Raw genomic sequence first — 9,670 nt, forward strand, 5'->3', positions numbered from 1 at the left:
AGCTAATATCTGAAAGACATGTGTCATGTTTCTCTCACATGTGTCATGTTTTATCTCTCTTCCCTTGGTATTTAAATATACAATTTTATGTGCATGAACAATCACATCAAAATGGGAGTGAAACTTTTTATGTTAATAAGTAACAAGTCTACAGAGCATTTTTAAAATTAATAACTGATATAGTTCCTGCCTGACTTCTCTCAGTGATGATATGTGAATGGAACTCATAAGCCTTTCTTTCCTTTCCTCCCAAGTTGCTTTTGGTCATGGTGTTCACCACAATAACAAAAAAGCAACCCAAGCCATGACTTAAAAGGATATTAGCAACAAGAACTCAACTGCTGAAAGGAATGAGTTCTCTGAGATGCTCTCTAGATCATGTGTGCTTTTAAGATGCTTATTTTTGGGTAATATGAAACTTCTTAAGTCCCTGTGAGTGAAATGTTTTAAAGTGTGCTCTCACAATATGTAGAGTGTGTATGAAAATTCTTTAGATTACATGTTACTTCAGAATTCTTAACTAATTAAAATTTCTTCATAAATATTAGATAGTTATCTAATAGTTATCTAATATTTATTACACTTTTTGCTGCTTTTGAAATGAACAGGTAAACGTAATCAACAAACAATATAATGACGATATTGTTTTATAATTTTGAACCTTAAATGCTAATCCAATTTGTACCTCATTCCTTGACTTTCCTACACATGCTCATATTTCAATGTTTGACTAGATTCAAATGATCATAGTTCATTTTCCAATAAATTTTATTATCAAAAATATTGAAGTAAATAAATAGTCTCATACCCAAATTAAACAGGCCTAAAGTCTATACAACTTAACGAATTTACATGCAGTTGAATTGGGATTCAATGTGGAGGATGTGACATTTCACAGTACACTGATGGTTTCAGTATAAAATACATTTTATATACTTCTTTACCACTGAAACCAAAAAATACACAACAGAATTAGAACTAGAAAAACGTTTATATTTTTATTCTTTATATCTATTATATCATCTTTCATGATTCTTGCCCATCAGTGAACTCCATTTCGTCCTCATTGCCCTCCAATACTTAGCTTTCTGTGAACTCTGCTCATGTCATACTGCACCCACGTGCATTCTTGTTTATATATATATATATATATATATATATATATATATATATATATATATATAAATTATTTTCTAGATTCCATACATGAGAGAGGACATTTGCTTTACATCTTTGAGACTATGTAACATCACTTAATATCATGAATTTCTAAGTACACCTATTTTTTGTCAAGGAAATAAAACTGCCAATCAGCTAGAGACACAGGACGGTCTAGTCATCCATCATTGGGAGGAGAGGCTCTGGGTCTTGTGAAGATTATAAGCCCCAGTATAAGGGAATACCAGGGCCATGAAGTGGGAGTGGGTGGTTGGGGAACAGGGGGAGGGGGAGGATATAGGGGATTTTTGGAGAGGTAACTAGGAAAGAGGATAGCATTTTAAATGTAAATGGAGAAAATACCTAAAAAAAAAAGAAAGAAAGAAAGAAAAAAGAAAAGAAAGAAAAAAACCCTGCCAATCAACAAACAGGAAAATAAACTAAATGGATATTTTTTCAGAAAAGAAGAGCAAACATCAAATAAATTTTTTATTATTTTATTTATTTATTTATTTATTTTGGGTTTTTCAAGACAGGGTTTCTCTATATTGCCCTGGCTGTCCTGGAACTCACTTTGTAGACCAGGCTGGCCTAAAACTCAGATATCTGCCTGCCTCTGCCTCCCAAGTGCTGGGATTAAAGGCCACCACTGCCTGGCCAATGATTATTTTTTAAATGTTCAATATTACTAGCAATTGGGGAAATTTAAATTAAAACTTCTTTGAGATACCATCATCTTAATCAGAAGGGCCATCATAAAAAATATGCCAACAAATTTAGAAAGGATGTGGAGAAAAAGGACCCTGTACTCACTCACCAATGCTGGAAGTACAGATTAATCCAGCCATTGCAAAAATCACTTTGGAGATTTCTCAAAATTTAAAAATGATCTTCCATTTGACTCATGGCTTTCTCTCATGGGCTTATTCCCAAAGAGCTCCATATCCTTTCCTAGAGATATTTCTATACCTATTTCTGCTTTTCATTATTGCAAGGGACAACTAATTATCTACAAACAGATGAGTATATAAGGAAAATTTATTTATGCATAAATAAATTATATCACAATTTCTTTTTATTTTCCAAGAATTAGTTTAAAAATTAATGTGGACACACACACATAAATATTCATATACATATACATACATATACATATACATGCATTTATATAGTATTTAGTATTGGTCTGCATAGATTTAATATAATTGGAAAGGAGAGTTAATACAATATTGCCTCTTCAAATAGGTATTTTAATTCATATTTCATACATAAATATTTCTTTCAGATAATAGTATTAAAAGTTTCTTGAAAAAGCAAAATCTTTAGAATCCTTAATGTCAGTTTTTAATATTGGCAAATTACCTAAACATTAATTAATTAAATTTTAAAAAGTCTATGGACATCTTACAAGAAATGGAACAATAACATGGTTTCTCTCTGTGGACCCAAGAATGCACAGAGGACATCCTTAACTTCATTTTAGTGGCTTGGAGTAGTGGTGGTAAAAATGGCCATTTTTACAAAATGCTATCTCATGAGATAGAGTTCAATTAATCAACCAAACATGACTGAGGATATTTGTCCACCATACAGTATACACACTGAAGAGAAACACTAGCAAACCTGTCCCAGAGGACAGAACTCGTACCAGGTAATGCTACCTGAGACCAAATTCCATGACCCCAGGGGAGACATATTATTGTGATTCTGCTAAAAGGACATAGTATTAAACTTTCCCCTAAATTCTTTTTTTTATACACATAAATTAGCACATTACTCATCTTTTATTAGAGAAGCTTCTTTTTAAAGTACTTTGTGATGAATACAGAGAACCACAGTTAAGCAATGTGAAGAGAATAGGAAAATATAACTGTTACAATCTAAGTGGGACATCTATAACATATCTCCTGTTCCCAGGGCACAAGGGCTATTGCAAAAGCTGACCGAGAAATATCTAGAGTCAGAGGTAGGTGATGAACATTTGTACTTAGATATTATTCACTAAGTATGACAAGACTGTTGATTGCATAGATGGACTCATAGTGATTGTGACCACAGGCACAGGGCCTCAACAGGATTAAGTCAGACATAAGTCCAGTATAGATGGGAGAGAGATTACGTAGTATTACTCAAAGCTGAAAAGTTATTGGCAATTCAAGGATGCTTGGAGAGGGAGGATAAGCTTTCTTCATGGATGTGTTCCTCTGAGAGACTACCCTTGCCTAAGTAGATGGTCCTATACCTATGTACATATAGGCTACAGTAAGTGGATTCAGTAGATTTTAGCAGAGAAAAAAGATGAGAGGCAGACAGAAAGGAAGGAAGGAAGGAAGATTGGAAGGAAGGAAGGAAGGAAGGAAGGAAGGAAGGAAGGAAGGAAGGAAGGAAGGAAGGGGGAAGGTATAGAGGGAGGGAGGGAAGGGAGGGGAGGGAAGGAAGGAAGGAATGAAGAGAGAAGAAGGAAGGAAGAGAGAAGATAGATAGATAGATAGATAGATAGATAGATAGATAGATAGACAGACAGACAGACAGATAGATAAAAATGAGAGAGGAAGATACAGAGAGAATACATATAGATGAAATTGGGAAGGAAAGGTGGTGGGAAGATAGGAGAGGAACTGGAGGGGAAAAATGGTATGTATATTTGATCAAACCAAAAAATTCATGTATGAAAATCTCAACTTAAAAAGTAAAGAAAAATTAAGACACCACAGATTGCACTTTCAAACTCACATTTAGTAAAGCTTCACAGCTCTATAAGACAGTGAATATCACGTTGACAGTATCCCTCCAAATAACCTCCATTCGCCAGACATAACCCTAGATTACTGCTCAGAAACGGGGTGCCAAGCCATTCAATTAACACTGAGTACATGCACTGGACAATTAAGTTAGCACATCATGGCACGGTACCCTCAACTCATTTCACCTTCCTCTTTGATCACCATCTGATCTATAAGACATTGCTGACACAGGCTGCTCTGATACCAGTTTACCAATGAGATTACAAAAATTGTTTAGAGAGTGTACACACTTCCTCAAAGATAAATGCACACCAGAGAAAATCCTAACAGCTTTTAATTTCCATGCTTTTCAGTTTTATTGTTGCAAATGCAACTGTTTATAGGACTAATGACACAGGCTGGCTCTGTTGAGTCAATTACACCAGTAGGCAGTTGGATCGTATTCTTTACTCATGTTCCATTTACACAGTGTGGATCTCTGATATTTGACTAAATTGAATTGCACCAGAGTGCCTTGGTGCCTCCCATCCTCTGCATCTCTGCACACTTTATAGCACAATGAAATAAATGATAATATGCTGGATCCAGGGTGGTGACTGTGCACAAGCACATGTGGCCTGAACTACACAGTGAGCAATAGTCAGCCAACAGCTTGTAATTTGTGTTGTTGTGTTATGTATGTATGTATATAGCATACATACATACATACATACATACATACATATACTAAATGGTTTAACTATGGGAGTTTTCCATGGGAAGAATCTTTTAAGCCTTATATATGTATTATGCTTTGACCAGGAGTTTATTACTCTTCTGCTTCTAAATTTTATAGAAGAGAAAGTGGGGTCAATATGTAAACACAAAAGAGGAAATATCTGCGACCTTGAGTGTGTATGTTTGTTATAGTAATAGGAACATCTGGACTAGAGCAGCATGCAGGCAGATGCAGTGCATGATCCCCACACACTCCTAAACACCAGAGTGCTTCTTTGTTGACCCACAGCTAAGCACTCAATTCTGGTAATGAGCCTCCCAATGCACAGAGATCTTGAGATAGCCATTTATGATACACCGTGGAACGATGTGGAATGCAGGGGGGGGGGGTTACCCTAGGGGGTTGCAGCTATCATGTTCATCCATTTCTCTTATGGCATATATTGTGATATTGTCATCATAAACATATACTATGTATAGTATATACATGATCTGATCTAATTTCCATATCACATAGCATGACTGCAGCACTATTTATCATGATGCACAGGAAATTTAGACGCACAGTATTCATATTATCATAGAGAATTTATTATTTTTAACTTTGAATATATTTTAGGAGCATAATACTCATGAAGCCTGCATTATTATTTTATGGAAATATTATATTCTTAAAAATTACAACATTTATAAATCAGAGTCTCAAAAGATAACTAGATAAAGTATAATACCAGCTTTAATCTTCATGTCCATTGAAAAGAACGAGATAATCTAGTGTCAGTGAGAAACATATAGCTTTAGAATTAAATTTTATTCATCAATTTAAACTAGTAAACTAACTGTAACAAATCATATGAACAATTTCTGACATTTATATTCTTTAGTAAGTAACTATAAGATAGATTAAATGGGCAAGTGGCAAAGATGATAATTCTGTGTCTCTCCGTATTTTAATTGGGGTATAATTTTCAAGTTAACAACAGGGTTGGTACTTTCATAAATATATTTTAATATGATTTTAAGAGGTAAAAGAAGGAGAGAAAGCTTTGGTAATATTCATTCTCTAAGGACATCACCACTACTTTTCATGGACCTATGTTTTTAAACAATGGCATGGGAGATAAAATGCCAAAGAGACAAGTATGTTAAACCAGACCCAGGAAGCTCGGAATGATCACAGATTACCCCTGTCATCACTGTAAAAGCACAAAACAGGTGTGGAGGAGTCTATAATTGTCCTTCATATTTGACTAAATTGAATTGCACCAATTGACTAAATTAAATTCAATCTCTCAAGGAGATTGCACCCACACTTGGCTTTCTCCTACAGGTACCATTCTTTGAGAAACCCATACTCATGTTCTTAAGGGGGTATTGACTTCCCTACAGGGTTTGTCTCCTTCATATTTAACATCTTCCTTTTTATGTATTGATTCTATTTGTAGAGTGCTATGGTGCTAGATTTTAGTCTATGTTGCACTATTGCAGGGATTTCTGTGTGTTTAAATGTACTAGTTACTTGTCTTGTTGCTGTAAAAAAAAAACAACTTAAGGAAGGAAGTGCTTATTTTGGCTTAAAATTATATAAGATAAAGCTCATCTTGGCAAGGTGTCATAGGCAACAGCATTGCCAGGTATCTGGCCTAGTTGTGTGCACAGTGAAGATGCAGAAAGCAGTGAATGTCAGCAAAGCACATTCAGTGTGAGACACCAGTTCCTGTACTGGACCTGTCCACATTTAGGTTGAGTCATCTCACCTCTATGAACTCAATTTCAATAATACCTTACAAATGTGCCCAGAGACTTATCTTCACTCTGACTCAAAATCCCATAATGTGGACAATCAAAAACTAACCAGGACACTAATCATTTTATTAACAATAGAGGAAGTTTTGTTAAAGATGCAGGGCCTGGAGCACTCAGGAACTGAAGAAGGGTACTAAAACTAAGAGTGACTGCCATGCATGAGCTCCAAAGAGCATGTGATGGTGTGATTGGACTTAAGTTGGTGTATTGTAACAACTGGCTTCTTCAATTTCTGTCCAAGTTTCATGCTAGACAAAATAGAATTTTAAAATATATGTAAGTTTTAATCTTCTATGGTAAGCTACTGAGAGTCATTTTAGCTTTGACCTCTGGTGAGTGTCACCCACACACAACATAATCTTTGCTAATTCTTGACGAGCAAAGACTATTTTAGAAAATCACCAGTAAAAAGCATAGTTGACAAAGCAATACTGCAAATATATTGTGTTTTATATTTGAATCTTACTATTCTTTAATCACTTAGAGATTAAAACAAATTAGAACATATAAACACAATTTTAAGGGCATTGTCATCATTACTAAAATTAATGGTTTGCATTTTACATGTTTTTAGTTTAGCAAGCAACAACATGTAGGAACTCATGAGCTTTAAAATGTTATATTCAATAGATGAGAGCTAAGGTATTCAGTGGCATGTATTTCATGCACAGATAGTCATTATGTGGATATCAAGCACGTACATGCATGGAGCTAACTGTCCTGTCTCACTAACCCTGAAAAGTAAATATTCTACCTTATTTTTCAATTTGAAGAAGCCAGCCAGAGAAAGCAATGTAATTTTCCTAAGGCTAGTAAACCAAAGAGGACTAAGAGAAAGAACCAATCTTTTATGTGCTATTGTATCTGATCCTTTTGCACCAATCTTATCCTAAAATAAAATATAAAAAAAACCCAAAAAACAAAAACTGTAACCTCAGTATTTAAGAGCAATCAAATAATCAGATAGTTGAAGAAGCCAGTAAATCAAATGTAGGACATAAATTTTCCTTCTAGTGGATTTGGCGCCATCTCTCCATATCCTGAGTAAGATCAGGGAATACTTTTGGCACTTAGAAGTATATTGAAGAAATAGTGTAGAATAAAATTAGGACTGTGGTTACTGAGTTCAGATTGCGTCCATCGCAGTAGATGCTACCATTCATTAACTGTGTCCCACTGAATGACTTACTTAAAATCTTATGTCTGTATTGCCAATATTATAAACCAGTTACTTACTCTGTCATTGTGTTGCTTGGATATGGTGAATGCTTAACTGCCTGACATAAAGTTAATTAATAAATGTTGATTATGATTATTAGAGATATAAGCATACATAAATTGCATTTGTCATATATATATATATATATATATATATATATATATATATATATATGTGTGTGTGTGTGTGTGTGTGTGTGTGTGTGTNATATATATATATATATATATATATGTGTGTGTGTGTGTGTGTGTGTGTGTGTGTGTGTATGTATATGGAGATAATTAATTTGCCATACAATTTCAGAAATGTTAGTCCATCACAGAGAAGAGATAGTGATGGAGTAGAGCAGTTTACACAGTGGCAGCCATGAAGCAGAGACAGCAAAGAGTAGGGGGTCTGGCCAAGCAACAGATCTTAAGGATAAGCTCCCTAGAGATATATTTTTATCACTAACATCACATCTCCCACAGTTCACCACATTGTAATAATGGTATCATATTTTGAATCAACCAAGAGACTAATCTATTGAATAGATACTGATATACTTCTCTCTGGAGAATCGATCACAGACAAATCCAGAATGGTTCTTAGATAATCTACATGATTCTCAATCCAGACAAGTTGAGGATCAAATTGAACCATCAAATCACAGCTGAACAAGTGTGGCCAGAAGACGTTGGCAATAGAAACATCTGGCCTTGGTATTTTCATCATCTTGTGTACTTCCAGCAGGAGTAGACCGTCTTCCAGGTGTGTCTTTGCTAATGCGTTAACCTAGCGATTTTTTCCAAAGGTGTAAAACAGTTTTTTTCCCCCAGAATCATTGTCAGCAGCTATTTGAGACAGACAGGGAGTGCCAATTGCCCTTGGAAGGCATAAGGTATTATCTGACATATAATCCTAACCAGGGCAGTTGAGAGTACCCCAGGGCCCCAGTACTGTCAGTTTCATTGGCAGGTGAGCTGATTATTTGAGGGAATTTCACTCACCTGATCTCCTATTAGCTCTGCTTCACAAACCAGAGCATGTGTTATATTTAGTGTGATGGTGACCCTGCTGCAGAACGTAGGTACATTAAGGATACCTAATTATGGCTGATGGTCTTACTCAGTTGCTAAGGGAGTGAGACATGATAGGGATTTATGACATTAAATTATTTAGTAACAAGAGACCATGAGTTTTTTTTTTTTTTTTTTTTTTGTACCAGTAACTAGTGACTTAAACAACCCAGGAATGAAAGTTGAAACATATCATCATTTTAGAAGCCATTTGTGAAAGAACTAGGAATTCATATACATATTTGGCAAATTCTCAGCTCATTTTGACCCAATATATTTCCAGAAACGTGTCAATTAAAAAATATGTCCTTTGGAACAGAGGATAGGAATACAGATTCCAAGATAATAAATACTGGGAGAGGGAGGTCAGAATCCTGACTTCCAGCTGGCATGACTGAGGTGGTTATAATTGAGAAAAATAAAAACTGGAATTAGGCAGCCATGCCATAAAAGCAAGCTGCTCCCTTTCTACAGGGAGGCTGGTGCGTCTCAGAATCCACCTTTTTCACTATTACATTCTAGGCAGACTCTGAATCTCCCATTCCATGCCTGTGTTCTGCTGATGAAATACAATAACTTTTATGAGTTTAAATATTCACCACAGCTTTTCTTTTTTCTTTAGATGAGGAATCTGAGAGGTATTTTTATGTTCTTTTGCCTAATTCTAATAAGGGCACAAAGAGAAAGAGCTAAGAAACAAAAATGTCTCCAATTACATGTTTCAAGATGAGTACATCCTGTAGTTCTACCACAGTCTGCCTACAGAAGAAGAGATTCATCACACGTAACCACAAAGTCTCACCATTCAAAAATGCAAACCATTGTGTTTTTTTTTTCAGAATGCCACTCATGTATTTGGCATAAAAGTCTATGTCTAGAGCTTTCTGTCTCCATGGATGCTTTCCTTGTGGATTAAGCAGTTACTCATTTTTTTTTAAAGATATTTTCTTTTTTTTCTTTTTTTTTTT

Source organism: Mus pahari, chromosome 1 (assembly GCF_900095145.1).
Source record: "Mus pahari chromosome 1, PAHARI_EIJ_v1.1, whole genome shotgun sequence".
Taxonomy (NCBI): domain Eukaryota; kingdom Metazoa; phylum Chordata; class Mammalia; order Rodentia; family Muridae; genus Mus; species Mus pahari.